General features: G+C 36.8%; 1 protein-coding gene across 1 annotated transcript in view; it reads right to left on the bottom strand.

Moving 5' to 3' along the window:
• Nucleotides 1–18,087, bottom strand: part of LOC138305441 (angiopoietin-related protein 7-like) — a 163,936-nt gene that overhangs the window by 127,911 nt on the left and 17,938 nt on the right. The window lies entirely within an intron of this gene.

Here is an 18,087-nt window from a genome sequence, read left to right on the forward strand (position 1 = left end):
ATGTCATAACCGACAACTAGAGTGATGGGAATGTTTTCAATACATAGTTGAATGCAAACAAACAGCGCTTGATTCTCCCTTCCAGCGCCATCTCCGCCATCGCAAACGGTTCTAAGATGTGCTCCAAAGTGCTCCGAATAATGCTCGAGGGAGAAATTAGTTTCTAGTTTTAAATGTTACGAAATCTCATTCTACATAAGATATCTAATATATTGACAAGATTTCAATTATATAAGATATCTTATATATTAAATTGAGATATCTTATATACACTGTACGATATATATGATGTCTTATACAGACAATTAAATAAGATATCTTATATACCACCGTGTCCAACCGTACTTTGGAGGTTGCGGTTGAGGTAACGCAGATATTGCGGTAAACACCAGAGGAGTGCAGGAATCTGAGAGGGTAGGTCCACAAAGTTGTCAAAATACGAAATTCCGCTGAATTAATCAACAAATGAGGTAGCCAACTTGGTGGAACAGACATTGTAGATTTAAAATTTACTTTGGAATGTAATCGAAAGTTTTCATGCAGTCCAAACACTTCGTAAATATTTTGGTTACCGAGGAATTGTTGTAATCAAATCGAAATTTCAGTAAGTTTCTAGTTGAATTCTTTGATTTTAACAGTTTCTAATAGCATTGCTTTATACTAAAAACAAACCAGGCGAATATCATACATTTCTGTCTTGATGTTTGTACATAAAAGCAAATTGAAGTTTTGGTAAATGAGGTTGCGGTTGCATAAAGTAAAATATTGGGGTTGCGGTTTTTGGTCACACAAAACCTATAATGTTTTGGATGATGGTCAACTTATCTATGAACTTGGGATGTTTTAGAGGTGTTTTCGATCATTGTTGCTATTGTAAAACATTAAATTAAAACATGGTGTAGTTTCAGACATGTATTAATATGTTTTTGAACACCATCGTCCAGTGGGTATGTGGACGAATATTATGTCAGCTTGGACATTACTTTTGGAATGAAAAGGTCAGTTTGAATCGTCGACAAATATTTATACAGGTGTGACCTAAGGTAAAGCACTACGATTCTATTTTTTTCTACGTTGAGGAGCAAATGGGTACCTGGCTCGGGAACATTTCGTTGAATGAGAAAGCAGGGTACCCCGAACTGCACCATTACTTGTATACTCCTCAGAGATTTAAGACGTCTCTGGAATGTCATAGTATTTCTAGGGGTTAAAATTACAAGGTCGTGTCAATCTGTACTTGTACGGAGAACAAGACTATTTAATATCAAACTGATCTTTTAACACACATGTAGTAAATCAAATAATGTTCGTTAAAATGGAAAGAAAAAATACAAGTTTCCCTTTTTAACCCGTGACCTTGTCCGTGACATTTGATATACCCGTGTTCAAACTATACACACATGCATTATTTCACATTTGAAAAGTAAAATTTGCAGCTTTGTTGTGATATCACCATCGTTAAAATACCTGAGTGAAGCAATGAGAGTACACATGTATTTCGTGTATTCAAAAGTATGCGCAATGCTTTATTTCATAAAACCCGCAATCAAACAAACTTACTTTATCCCAACCGCAACAATTGACTGACGTTACTTTTTTACTTTACTTTTTTCCGCAGCCGCCAAAATATGCGTTATGTCAACCGCAACACTGACGTTACTTTTACCGACACATTTTCAAAATTATATCTCTGAAGAACCAGGTTACACATTGAAAAAAGTCTTTTGAGGAATTGTTGATAAGAGTCTAAAATTTTCTTATTACCCGTTGATATTGATCTGCACTCACTATGTGAAGCAGCAGAACGTCATGAACTTGACAATTGGTGAAAAGTGGGCAAATCTGGCAATATTTACGAAGTGTTTGCAAAACAGTGACGGTAAACAACAAGGTCACCGCTTCCCAAATTTGAATATGGCATTACTCCACCAAGTGCACGCTTCAGATTTCCAGAAAATTATCCTGGGAGAAAATATTACCTTTTGTCTTCCGACTTACCTCCGATTTCCGCCTTTTAACTGCAATCTCTGCGTTACCTCAACCGCAACCTCAAAAGTACGGTTGGACACGGTGTATATTATATGAGATATCTTATATACATATATTAAGATATCCTATTTAATTTCTATATGAGAGAAACTTTATAAGATATCTTATATATCATATGATATATCTTATATATTATATGAGATATCTTATATAATATATGAGATATCTTATATGCTATATCAGATATCTTATATGCTATATAAGATATCTGATATGTTATATAAGATATATATATTATATAATTCGATTAAATACGGGATAGACCTTGCTCCTTCAATAAATGTTAAATTGGGTTGCCATATCTACGGCCTAATAGACTTTTAGTGCTGCCTGGTTACAACGAAGGATTAAGTTATGATCAAGCGAATATTGAGTACAGACCAATTAATGCCGTTATTAATTAGTGTTTAATACAACAGCAAGCTGTGCATGTTAGCAATCGCAATCTTTTATGTGTGTCAATAACTATAAGTGTTTTCAGTAATATGTACGATTTGTGATAATTCTAAAATGATTAAATGTTATTTATTGATCAAGTCCAGTTCACATATGGTTTTAAAGATATGCTCTTAAAAATATGCTTCTATATGCACTACATGCATGTAATCATGTGAAGAGGGCATATATAAGCTTTACCAGCTGTTGCCCAATCCAAAATTGAATCTATTCGATTTAATAAAATATTTTGAAATGAAACGGCCCAATTGTCCGAAGGCCCGTTAGTCCAAAGACCCATTAGTCCGAAGTTATGGACGGCAAGTTGTAATTTCTTCAAAAAGCATTGCATGATCAAAATTGCATCAAAGTTACAAAAAAATCTTGAAAAGAAAGAAAATATCTTACGTTTTATAAGATAAATGTATCTCACAAACACACATTCTGTGAATTATCTTACAGAGGAGGTGAAAATGTAACAGGAGAGCAGAAAATGGAGCGGCAAGACCTGGATTCGAACCCGGGACCCTCCGTACACTAGCAGAGTGCTCTACCGACTGAGCTACCTGGTCACCGATGATCGATCCAGTCCAATCCCGCTACACTCCTCTCTCCTTTCTCGAAGTCTTCGCCCTCCATGAATGTACAGTGGCGTAGGTAATGGGGCTGGGGAGGGGGCATAGGTCCTCAATAGTTTTTAACCCCCACCTCACCCCACCCCGCATCCACAGAATAATTCAACACACAACCATATATACTTTATATACTACATGTATATCATTACAAATAATCCTTGTACACATCTATAGACTTTGACGTCGCTAACAGGAAATTAATGAATACGCAATTGGCCAAATTGGCGTGCGAGCGCCAAAGACGCGAGATTTTGGTGTTTGGGGGACCGGGAGTCTCCCCCAGGAAAACACTATTACAATTTAGAATGGCTGAGATGAGTTTTACGGTGTAATTTGATGATTTTGCGAGCGCCGAATGCGCGACATTTTGGTGTTAGGAGGGCCCGGGGATCTCACCCGGGGAAAATATTACGATTTATAATGGTTGAGAGGGTTTTACGATGTATTTTGAGTCTAGTTCGTGTGTATTGAATTTTCATTATTAAATGTTTGAACATTACGTGTTTGAAAGTTTTAGGAAATGCGCCTGTATTTGGTGTATCGGGTATTAGATACATCTATATGTCCCCATATATTATACAGAATAGATACATGTATTAGGCTAGCTATCATGGTATTCGATGTATCAGGTATTAGATAGATCTACATGTCCCCATATATTATACAGAATAGATACATGTATTAGGCTAGCTATCATGGTATTCGATGTATCAGGTATTAGATAGATCTACATGTCCCCATATATTATACAGAATAGATACATGTATTAGGCTAGCTATCATGGTATTCGATGTATCAGGTATTAGATAGATCTACATGTCCCCATATATTATACAGAATAGATACATGTATTAGGCTAGCTATCATGGTATTCGATGTATCAGGTATTAGATAGATCTACATGTCCCCATATATTATACAGAAGAGATACATGTATTAGGCTAGCTATCATGGTATTCGATGTATCAGGTATTAGATAGATCTATATGTCCCTATATATTATACAGAATAGATACATGTATTAGGCTAGCTATCATGGTATTCGATGTATCGGGTATTAGATAGATCTACATGTATCTATATATTATACAGAATAGATACATGTATTAGGCTAGCTATCATGGTATTCGATGTATCAGGTATTAGATAGATCTACATGTATCTATATATTATACAGGATAGATACATATATTAGGCTAGCTATCATGGTATTCGATGTATCAGATATTAGATAGATCTATATGTCCCCATATATTATACAGAATAGATACATGTATTAGGCTAGCTATCATGGTATTCGATGTATCAGGTATTAGATAGATCTATATGTCCCCATATATTATACAGAATAGATACATGTATTAGGCTAGCTATCATGGTATTCGGTGTATCAGGTATTAGATAGATCTACATGTCCCCATATATTATACAGAATAGATACATGTATTAGGCTAGCTATCATGGTATTCGATGTATCGGGTATTAGATAGATCTACATGTCCCCATATATTATACAGAAGAGATACATGTATTAGGCTAGCTATCATGGTATTCGATGTATCGGGTATTAGATAGATCTACATGTCCCCATATATTATACAGAATATATACATGTATTAGGCTAGCTATCATGGTATTCGGTGTATCAGGTATTAGATAGATCTATATGTCCCTATATATTATACAGAATAGATACATCTACTAGGCTAGCTATCATGGTATTCGATGTATCAGGTATTAGATAGATCTACAAGTCCCCATATATTATACAGAATGTATACATATATTAGGCTAGCTATTATGGTATTCGATGTATCAGGTATTAGATAGATCTATATGTATCTATATATTATACAGAATAGATACATGTATTAGGCTAGCTATCATGGTATTCGGTGTATCGGGTATTAGATAGATCTACATGTCCCCATATATTATACAGAATAGATACATGTATTAGGCTAGCTATCATGGTAGTCGATGTATCGGGTATTAGATAGATCTACATGTATCTATATATTATACAGAATAGATACATGTATTAGGCTAGCTATCATGATATTCGATGTATCAGGTATTAGATAGATCTACATGTCCCCATATATTATACAGAATATATACATGTATTAGGTAGCTATCATGATATTCGATGTATCAGGTATTAGATACATCTATATGTCCCCATATATTATACAAAATAGATACATGTATTAGGCTAGCTATCATGGTATTCGATGTATCAGGTATTAGATAGATCTACATGTCCCCATATATTATACAGAATATGTACATGTATTAGGCTAGCTATCATGGTATTCGCTGTATCAGGTATTAGATAACATTATAATCAAACTCGTCCTACATTTCCATTTAAAAAATTAAAAGCTGTTTCGATAAGGTACTTTTAATGAGAAGGCGATTGTAAATAGTTTTGTGATGATGTGCATATCCTGTGGGTACAAGTTACGTCCCTCGCCAGGAAACCATTGCCTGTATTATGATTATATATGTATAAACGTGACGTGTTTATCCGTGAAATACTCTCACTAAAGGCCGGTCCCACTGAAGAGCCTTTGGGACGTACATCTGTCAACATTTCCGTAATTCGGGGCAATACTATTTAAGCAGGCCATCATCGTTGTTTCTATTCATACTAATGAACATCTAATATTTAGCTCCTAATTAAACTCTGCCTTTTGTGTGACGAACGAATATAGGGTATTTGTTGTGTACCTAAGTCGTTCATTGACAGTGATTAGTTAGCCCTGGAATAAGGACAATGGGACGAAATAATTATACAATAAAAGTATTAAACGACAAGCTTAATAAGTTATACCGACGTGTCCGATGCTTCATGTGCATAGTTCATTTGTATAAATATTAGTTGAATAAACAAGATACTTATCGACATTTATCATATACACGTAGGTCAATTTCCAAGTTTTGTTTACTATTGTTATAAGTACCTTCACTTGAGAAATATTTCCGGGTTTCAGTAAATTTCACTGTTGGACTCTTATCGACATTTATCATATACACGTAGGTCAATTTCAAGGTTTGTTTACTATTGTTATAAGTACCTTCACTTGAGAAACATTAGGCTAGCTATCATGGTACATATTGTATCCGGAGTATCAGGTATTAGATAGATCTACATGTCCCCATATATTATACAGAATAGATACATATATTAGGCTAGCTATCGTAGTATTCGATGTATCAGGTATTAGATAGATCTACATATCCCCATATATTATACAGAATATGTACATGTATTAGGCTAGCTATCATGATATTCGATGTATCAGGTATTAGATAGATCTACATGTCCCCATATATTATACAGAATATGTACATGTATTAGGCTAGCTATCATGGTATTCGATGTATCGGGTATTATTATATCCATAATTACAGAATAGAATATATTAGGCTAGCTATCTTCGATTTCATATGCCATAATATACAGAATAGATACATATTAGGAGCTATCATGATATCATAGTATTAGTAGATCTAGCTATCATGGTATATTCGATGTATCAGGTATTAGATAGATCTACATGTCCCCATATATTATACAGAATAGATACATGTATTAGGCTAGCTATCATGGTATTCGATGTATCAGGTATTAGATAGATCTATATGTCCCCATATATTATACAGAATAGATACATGTATTAGGCTAGCTATCATGGTATTCGATGTATCAGGTATTAGATAGATCTATATGTCCCCATATATTATACAGAATAGATACATGTATTAGGCTAGCTATCATGGTATTCGCTGTATCAGGTATTAGATAACATTATAATCAATGTTCTACATTTCCATTTTAAAAATTAAAAGCTGTTTCGATAAGGTACTTTTAATGAGAAGACGATTGTTTTATTATAAATAGTGTTGTGATGATGTGAGTATCCTGTGGGTACACGTTACGTCCCTCTCCAGGAAAGCAATGCCTGTATTATGGTTATATATGTATAAACGTGACGTGTATATCCGTGAAGTACTCCCACTTAAAGGCCCGGTGTAGCATGGTATTTTGATTATGGTTAAATGACCCCGGGGTCAAAATACCATTATGGTGAAATGAGCCACCCCATGGTAAAATGACCCCCCTTCTAAAAGTTACTATAACACTTGAAGACATATTTTTTTCTTCTCATTAATGATAAACTCCAAATTGGGATTAAGTTAGACCTATGGCTAGCAGGGGATTGTTATGTTTTTTGTTTTTTTGTTTTTTTTGTTTTTGTTTTTGTTTTTGTTTTTTTTTTGGGGGGGGGGGGGGGTCAAAATACCATGGCCATGGTGAAATGACCCCCCTCCCTTTCCCCATTCCAATTAATTCTTTTCAACTGACATATAACTGCCTTAAGCTACAATAAAACCATATATATTATGATTTCAGTTGATATTAAGTATTATTTACAAAACCTCATGACTATGAGAACTTAGGGGTTGGGGGTGGGGTGGGGGTGGGGGTCAAAATACCATGGTCATGGTGAAATGACCCCCTTCCCACTTCAATTAATTAATTATTTTCATTTTATCACTGACATATAGCTTCCTTAAGGTACAATAAAATCATATATATTATGATTTCAGTGAATGTTACTGACAGTAAATGTTATTTGCAAAAACCTATGACTATGAGACCTACTTAGAAGGAGACAGTAAAATAAATACCATGGCCATGGTGAAATGATCAAAACACTTTTCCAACTGTCCCCACTTTCTTTTTTTTTCAAACTAACCATTCTAACTGATTAAAGTTAGACTTAAATTATGTCCTTTGTGATTTTAGATACCATTTTATGTCATTTATGGAGAATTGGATGAGTACGGCGGCGTATTAGGGCCACTACAAAATTTTATTTATCTTGTACGTACATGTTATTATCTTGTACGTACAAGTTAGTATCTTACGTACAAGTTACAATCTTGTACGTACAACTTAGTATCTTGTACGTACAAGATAGTATTTTGTACGTACAAGGTAGAATAATGTTGAAACTCTCGCTATTAAAGGCTGTGACTGGTTTACTGTCACAATGGCATCGCATGAAGCTCTACGTATATTACGTACCCTTTGTTTAAGCCAAATGGAAAAAAAAGAATACCTTGCGACATTTTGTTGAGTTGTGATGCTGTGATAAGTTTCCGAACATATACATGTAAATGTTTAAAACGGAGTATTAACTATGATAATCATTTGGACAATAATTGATGTGTGTGTATATGTCTAATAAACACAAAAACACATATGAAATAATTTGTTTTGCGTTTGTTGTCAGTGCAATCAATAACTCGTTCGAATTACGGCCTAATGCCTAGGATTTTTTTCGGAGGCAGTTAATTATTTTCAATACTACTATTCTAAAGTAAAATAAATGCTCCAACATTTCCAATAATGGCACCAGTGTGAAGTATTTAGCTTTAATTGCTGAAGAATATTACGAATTTGTTTTCTCCTCTTTTTAATAGATAAAATTTATCATTCATCGGAGATGTATCATATCCATTTTATCACTAAATATATCTTATCTATAAAACAAGCGACTATACAGTTTCCTCGAAAGGAACTATACAGTGTCAGTTTCAAAATAATGCAAGTGACTATACAGTTTCAACTCATAATCCGGCAATTTCAAATTAGGATTGTGAAAAAGATATTGTCCTCATTAATATATATTTATATTTTTAATATTGTCAAATAAGTTAATAAACCTGTGATCGTGCTTGAAGCAATGCAAAGTCGACAGACTATCTTTAATTGCGAAAAATATCAGGCGGGTGACTCAATTCTGCGATGAAGAACAGCAGTTCAACTCAACTTGTATGTACAAGATACTAAGTTGTACGTACAGCATACTATAAGTTGTACGTACAAGATAGTAACTTGTACGTACAAGATACTAACTTATACGTACATGATAGTATCTTGTACGTACAAGATACTAAGTTGTACGTACAACAAGATACTAAGTTGTACGTACAAGATACTAAGTTGTACGTACAACAAGATACTAAGTTGTACGTACAAGATACTAACTTGTACGTACAAGATACTAACTTATACGTACATGATAGTATCTTGTACGTACAAGATACTAAGTTGTACGTACAACAAGATACTAAGTTGTACGTACAAGATACTAAGTTGTACGTACAACAAGATACTAAGTTGTACGTACAAGATAGTAACTTGTACGTACAAGATACTAACTTATACGTACATGATAGTATCTTGTACGTACAAGATACTAAGTTGTACGTACAACAAGATACTAAGTTGTACGTACAAGATACTAAGTTGTACGTACAACAAGATACTAAGTTGTACGTACAAGATACTAACTTGTACGTACAAGATACTAACTTATACGTACATGATAGTATCTTGTACGTACAAGATACTAAGTTGTACGTACAAGATACTAAGTTGTACGTACAAGATACTAACTTTTACGTATCTTGAACGTACAAGATACTATCTTGTACGTACAAGATACTAAGTTGTACGTACAAGATAATAACTTGTGCGTACAAGATACTAAGTTGTACGTACAAGATAATAACTTTTACGTTTCTTGTACGTACTTGTACGTACAAGATACTAACTTGTACGTACAAGATATTAACTTGTACGTACAAGATACTATCTTGTACGTACAAGATACTAAGTTGTACGGACAAGATAATAACTTGTACGTACAAGATACTAAGTCGTACGTACAAGATAAACTGAATTATATAGTGGCCGTAATACGCCGCCGTAGATGAGAAAACTGATGATTTTTAATTATTTTAAGGGTTATTTGTAGAGAATATGAGAAAATTTCTTTAGAAGTGAAGAGGGGAATCAAAATACTATGGCTATGGTGATATAGACCCTATTCCCAAAAATACTAAGGATATGATTTTGGCTTTCCATATGTACTTAACTGAATAACCTATTGTATTAAAACAGAATTTTTAGCTCACCTGGCCCAAAGGGCCGGTGAGCTTATGTCATGGCGCAGCGTCCTTCGTCCGTCAGTCAACATTTCCTTTAAATCGCTACTGAGTCATAGAGTTCTGCATGGATTGTAATCTTGTAATCAAATTTGGCCACAATAATATCCTTAGGGGAAGAGGAACAGAACTTGTAAACAATTTGGCTCTGATCCCCCCCGGGGGCAGGAGGGGCGGGGCCCAACAGGGGAATTAGAGGTAAATCCTATAAATCGCTAATTGTCCTACAGTTCTGCATGGATTGTAACCAAATTTGGCCACAAATATCCTAGGGGGAAGAGGAAGAGAACTTGTATTAATTTTGGCTCTGACCGCCTGGGGGCAGGAGGGGCGGGGCTCAATGGAGGAGTTAGAGGTAAATATTCAAATTCCTTCAGAAAAGAAACAATGAACATGTATTCAGAACATTACTTGGCATTACAAACCAGGTGAGCGATACAGGCCCTCAGGGACTCTTGTTGTATATCATGACCATGGTAATAATCCTCCCCCTAATAGTTTCTTTTTTTATCAAATGATACTTAAAAATCATAAATGACTTTGGCATTACATATGATAACAATGTATGATATTGGTTGAGGGAGGGTTAAAATACTACAACATCTGCCTTCATTTACATTACAATCATATACATTTTGAACATTATTAACAGAAACTAGTGTACCTAAGTCGTTCATTGACAGTGATTAGTTAGCCATGCAATAAGGACAATAGGACGAAATAATTATACAATAAAAGTATTAAACGACAAGCTTAATAAGTTATACCGACGTGTCCGATGCTTCATGTGCATAGTTCATTTGTATAAATATTAGTTGAATAAACAAGATACTTATCGACATTTATCATATACACGTAGGTCAATTTCCAAGTTTTGTTTACTATTGTTATAAGTACCTTCACTTGAGAAATAGTTCCGGGTTTCAGTGAATTTCATTATTGGATGCTTATCAACATCTGTCATGGAACATGTGGACCAATTTCCTAGTTTGCTTCAGTATTGTTATAATTGCTTTCACTTGAGAAACAGTTCTGGGTTTCAGGGAATTTCCCTGTAACAGTTTGATACTTATCGACATTTATTATATACACGTAGGTCGATTTCCTAACAAAGCCTTGATTCACTATTGTTATAAGTACCTTCACTTGAGCATCAATTGCTGGTTTTGGGGGAATTTCACTGAATGTTTCCTTGTTGCGGACTTGATATCAGACTAAGTGTTTTTATACTCTTTACCGTATTTCAAGTAATAAGTGCTCACTTTCTACACAGTACGTTTCTATCAAGTTTGACTACACATTACTAGTATTCCAAATATTTAAACGTGATTATACTCCGAATCATACAGCATAATTGGTTTCCTATTCCTTACACATTATATCGAATGGTTTTAGAACTATAATCCTAGTTGTGTGGCTTTCCTTACACATTTATATCGAATGGTTCTAAAATTCTAGCTAACACATTTATATCGAATGGTTCTAGAACTATAATTCTCGCTGTGTAGCTTTCCTATCACATTTATATCGAATGGTTCTATAATTCTCGCTGTGTAGCTTTCCTATCACATTTATATCGAATGGTTCTATAATTCTCGCTGTGTAGCTTTCTTTTAAAATTTATATCGAATAGTTCTCTGTTTCTATCGTTATTATAACACACTAAAAGGTAATCCTACACTACAGACAAAGGATAACTACTATCACTGATGGTTTCCATCGTTATTATAGCACATTAAAAGGTAATCCTTACTACAGACAAAGGATAACTACTATCACTGATGGTTTCCATCGTTATTATAACACATTAAAAGGTAATCTTTACTACAGACATAGGATAACAACTACTATCACTGATGGTTTCCATCGTTATTATAGCACATTATAAGGTAATCCTTACTACAGACAAAGGATAACTACTATCACTGATGGTTACTATCGTTATCATAACACATTAAATGGTAATCCTTACTACAGACAAAGGATAACTACTATCACTGATGGTTTCCATCGTTATTATAGCACATTATAAGGTAATCCTTACTACAGACAAAGGATAACTACTATCACTGATGGTTTCCATCGTTATTATAGCACATTATAAGGTAATCCTTACTACAGACGAAGGATAACTACTATCACTGATGGTTTCCATCGTTATCATAACACATTAAATGGTAATCCTTACTACAGACAAAGGATAACTACTATCACTGATGGTTTCCATCGTTAATATAACACATTAAAAGGTAATCCTTACTACAGACAAAGGATAACTACTATCACTGATGGTTTACATCGTTATTATAGGACATTAAAAGGTAATCCTTACTACAGACAAAGGATAACTACTATCACTAATGGTTTCCATCGTTAATATAACACATTAAAAGGTAATCCTTACTACAGACAAATGATAACTACTATCACTGATGGTTTCCATCGTTATTATAGCACATAAAAAGGTAATCCTTACTACAAACAAAGGATAACTACTATCACTGATGGTTTCCATCGTTATTATAGCACATAAAAAGGTAATCCTTACTACAGACAAAGGATAACTACTATCACTGATGGTTTCCATCGTTATTATAACACATTAAAAGGTAATCCTTACTACAAACAAAGGATAACTACTATCACTGATGGTTTCCATCGTTATTATAGCACATAAAAAGGTAATCCTTACTACAGACAAAGGATAACTACTATCACTGATGGTTTCCATCGTTATTATAGCACATAAAAAGGTAATCCTTACTACAAACAAAGGATAACTACTATCACTGAGGGTTTCCATCGTTATTATAACACATTAAAAAGTAATCCTACACTACAGACAAAGGATAACTACTATCACTGATGGTTTCCATAGTTATTATATACAGACAAAGGATAACTACTATCACTGATAGTTTCCGTCGTTATTTTAACACATTAAAAGGTAATCCTACACTACAGAAAAATGATAACTACTATCACTGAGGGTTTCCATCGTTATTATAACACATTAAAAGGTAATCCTACACTACAGACAAAGGATAACTACTATCACTGATGGTTTCCATAGTTATTATATACAGACAAAGGATAACTACTATCACTGATAGTTTCCGTCGTTATTTTAACACATTAAAAGGTAATCCTACACTACAGACAAATTATAACTACTATCACTGATGGTTTCCATCGTTATTATAACACATTAAAAGGTAATCCTACACTACAGACAAAGGATAACTACTATCACTGATGGTTTCCATCGTTATTATAGCACATTATAAGGTAATCCTACACTACAGAAAAATGATAACTACTATCACTGAGGGTTTCCATCGTTATTATAACACATTAAAAGGTAATCCTACACTACAGACAAAGGATAACTACTATCACTGATGGGTTCGTCACTTATAGTGAATGATCTTGGTTAGTGACTAGTCTACAGAAGCAAATATATACAGATATGACTACTATTTGGTAGCGTAAAACATTACATAAATTCCGAGCGATTAACAATAGACATACTTTAATATATAAGTATATATACAGTATATATACAGTACAGTCTGCCTGACCATCGACACCTGGTCTTAAAGATTGGGTATACAACAAACTATATTCACTGACTATATCCTATAGTCGTCAACCACCCCGTGGTCACTGACCGTGTCACTGACTACCGTGTAGTCGTTAACCACCCTGTGGTTACTGGCCTAGTCTCCGACTATCGCTAGCCGGTGACTCTCGACAACAGTGTTGTCGCTGACTACCTTGTAGTCGCTGACTACCTATGTAGTCGCTAACCACCTTGTGGTTATATATGTATAGTCACTGTCCTGTGACTCCCGACAACTACGTTGTCGCCGACTACCTTGTAGTCGCTGACTACCTATGTAGTCGCTAACCACGCTGTGGTTGTTACTACCGACTATACTATGTATGCGTAGTCATTGACCTATCACAGGTCACGAGCCGCTGCCAAACACTCTATCAAGGGGAATACTGTTATAGCATATACCTGATATTCTCCGATCTTCTCAGCTTGAGTGTTGATTTCAGACTGACATTCGTCTGCGAGCGCGGGCTTTTATACCCTCGGATTTTGTCAATCCGGGTCTCGCAAACGCTTTACTCGCTAGCGTAAACTTGACTAGCCAAGCGTGTAATACACCGAGACAACAAACAGGAAACCCGGACACACACATGTTGTAAACAAATATACAGCGATGCCTGATCGGTATGTGTTTATTATTATTTATTACATTACCCACGCCTTCGAGGTTGAAGCTTCCACGCTTCTAAATCATCAAAACCGAATTACAAAAATCTTAGCAAACATATTTACAATCAATGAACTAGTTTTGATATATGAATTAATAGTTTCTACCAGGTCTGATACATATATCGAACTATCCAATGACTAAAACAAGATATAGTCGGAGTGTTTGGCAGGTGCTTTCCTATGCCTACGACCTTGTCGTGGTTCTGTCTTTGTACCCTTCGGACATTCATCCTTACACTTCAACTCTGTCTCACATTCAGGTATAAGGGTAGAGGAACTCTCCTCAAATGCATTGTTCATATTCTCTCCAATTAGGTCTTGCTTGCTCTCGAAGCAACTCTCATTCACCTGTGTCTGCTGCTCTTTTACTTTTGCAAAATCTTCAGCCTTTTCATTTCGTAACTGCTGGGTTTTCTTTTGTTTCATGCGGTCCACATGAATGACTTGCATCTTTCCCTTACGCCCACAACGTACGCGATAAGTCACGTCAGTGAGTTTTGATATCACTCGGAATGGACCTTTCCAGCGGCAAGCAAGCTTCGGGCTTTGCCCTGGCTTGACATTAGGGGAGAAAACAAAGACATCATCACCAGCTTTGAACTGTTGCCATGAAAGTTTCTGGTCATGCAGCTTTTTCTGTCGCAACATCTGGCCTTTGACATTTCCTCTGACCAACTGATGTGCATCTTCCATCTTCTCCTGTAGTTCCCAGGCCCACGTGTTCTGTGGCAAGGCTTTCAAGTTCCGTGGCATGGAGTATTGTAGATCCAGTGGAGTAGATGTCTCTCTTCCAAGCATCATAAAATTTGGTGAATGGGAGGTAGTCTCATGTTCGGTTGACCGATATGCCATCATGACATAAGGTAAGTGTCTATCCCAGTCAGTGTGTCGTTCATTCACAAAGGCCCTTAACATGGTGACCAATGTCTTATTGAATCTCTCGACCATACCGTCCGACTGAGGGTGGTAGGGAGTGGTACGGGTCTTTTCAATCTGCAATATGTGACACATTTCCTGAAATAAAGCACTCTCGAACTGAGATCCCTGATCTGAATGGATTATGCTTGGGACTCCGAATCGACAAACAATTTCTTCCACTAGTATGCGTGCTACGGTCTCAGCGCTCATATCTCGTATAGGGAAACTCTCTGTCCACTTAGTGTAATAATCTGAGATGACCAAGATGTGCCTGTTGCCATCATCAGTCTCAGGCAGCTCGCACAGAATGTCCATGGCTATACGCTCCATGGGATAGCCAGACTCTGTCACCTGCATAGTTGCTTTCTTCGTCTGTGTCATGTTCTTGCTTTTAGCGCACAGTGTGCAACCTGTGACATATCGTTTGACATCATCTTGCATTCCAGGCCAGTAAAACTGTTGGCGGATCTTCGCAAGGGTCTTCCTTATTCCTAGATGAGCAGCTGTTCTGTTGTCATGGGCATGGTTAAGAACTGTGCGACGCTCATCTCTAGGTATGATAACTTGAACCATATTTTTCTCTGTCTTCCTTAACAACAGGTTATCTTGCATGGACAGTGTTTCGAACTGTGACCACACAGATTTTACTGTTTTGTTTCTGCCACCTATGGACTTGTAACCAGGCTTTTTCTCTTGGCTGACCCAGGCGATAACCAACCCTAGGTCGTCATCATCCTTTTGTTTTTCGCTCAAGGTCTTCTCTCCTGTATCTCTTTGTTCTCAGACTTACAGGGATCTTGACTTTTTATTACGTTGGCTGCACATGACGATGTTATGTCGCCAGCCTGCTGTTCCCAGTCCGGGTCATAGTTACACTGGCGACATGGAATCCTGCTCAAGCCATCTGCATTTTGATGTTGCTTGCCTGGTCGATGGACGATGTGCATATCATAAGAGCTTAAGACTTGCAACCATCTGGCCATTTGCCCCTCTGGGTCTTTGAAATTCAGCAACCACCTAAGTGAACTATGGTCTGTTCTGACAGTGAATTTTCTGCCATACAGGTTATGCCTGAAGTATTTTGTGAAGTTAACAACTGCCAGTAACTCCTTGCGAGTAACACAGTACTTCCTTTCCGCCTTGGTCAATGTACGACCTGCAAATGCTATTGGCCTTTCCACACCATCTACTATCTGTGATAGTGCAGCCCCCCGATTGCTTCATGACTCGCATCTGTGTCGAGTATGAACCCCTTACTAAAATCGGGATGAGCTAAAGTCTTTGTGCTGGTTAGCTCTTTCTTCAGAGTGTCAAATGCTGTTTGACACTGGGGTGTCCAGTCAAATTTCCGCCCCTTCTCTGTCAGTTTGTGTAGACTTTTTGCAATTGCAGAAAAGTCCCTGACAAATTTTCTGTAGTAACTACAGAATCCTAAGAATGATCGCAACTGCTTAACGTTGACAGGCACCGGCCACTCTGCCACTTTCTTCACTTTATCAGGGTCAGTGGAGATACCTTCCTCCGAGATCTTGTGGCCTAGGAAAATTACTTCCTTAGCAAACAGACAACATTTGCGTGCTTTAAGCTTGAACCCCGCCTCTTGGAGTCGATTGAATACGGTCACAATAACGTCGTCCAGGTATATCAAGCAAGTCTGCCACTGTAAACCTGCTAACACTGTCTCCATCAGTCTCTCGAATGTTGCAGGAGCTGATGCTAGACCAAATGGCATGACCGTAAATTCGTAAAGCCCTGTCCTTGTTGCAAAAGCAGTTTTCTGCCGATCTTCAGGTGCCAACTCGACTTGCCAATATCCAGAGTTAAGGTCCAATGTTGAGAACCATGAGCAACCTGACATCTGATCAAGAGCCTCATCGATTCTTGGAAGTGGATAGGCATCAGGGATGCTGACAGCATTCAGCTGTCTATAGTCCACACAAAATCGTAAGCTTCCGTCCTTCTTTTTCACTAGGACAATGCCAGAGCTCCAGGGACTGGATGACTTCTGAATAATTCCCCGATCAAGCATGTCTTTGACCTGCCTATCAACCTCAGGACCGAGGTTACCCGGAACTCTTCTGACTGGCTGCTTTATTGGTCTGGCGCCCCCTGTGTTAATCTTATGTTGGGTTATATCTGTTCTACCCAGATCGTCGTCAGTAACAGCAAATAGTGTCTGGTTTGCAATCAGCAACTCGAATGCAGCATTGTACTGCTCTTCTGTAAGATTGGGCTTGGACTCATCCAATAATGATTGAATGTCAGCCCTCAGTCCGACTGTCTTCTTAGGTGTTGGGTTGTCGACATCTCCCATTACCTTATCGACAGTGCTGACTTGTGCAATCGTCGTCCCAGGGTAAAACTGTTGACTTTCGTTACACAGATTCATCAATCTTACAGGCACAGTGGTATCATACTGTACAAGTGCCCTGGCGACTAATGCCCTTTCCGTTTTAAGGAAAGTATCGGGCTTCTCAACTAGAAGCAGATTACTGACGGTTTCGCCCTCTGGTAGGCATACCTTTCCCTGAACCACAACCTCTGTGTTGGCGGGGAGTGTCACTTTCTCTACCAAGGAAAGTCGGTAACAACCCATACTGCCCTTATAGGTTGTCGGTATTTCAACACCGTCAAGAGTGAGAACACCTCTTGTGAAATCAAGGGAACCATTTCGGTCCTGCATAGCGTCAAGTCCTAGAATACCATCAGTATTTATCTTGGCAACAATGCCTTCAA

This window comes from Argopecten irradians, chromosome 13 (genome assembly GCF_041381155.1).
Source record: "Argopecten irradians isolate NY chromosome 13, Ai_NY, whole genome shotgun sequence".
Classification (NCBI taxonomy): domain Eukaryota; kingdom Metazoa; phylum Mollusca; class Bivalvia; order Pectinida; family Pectinidae; genus Argopecten; species Argopecten irradians.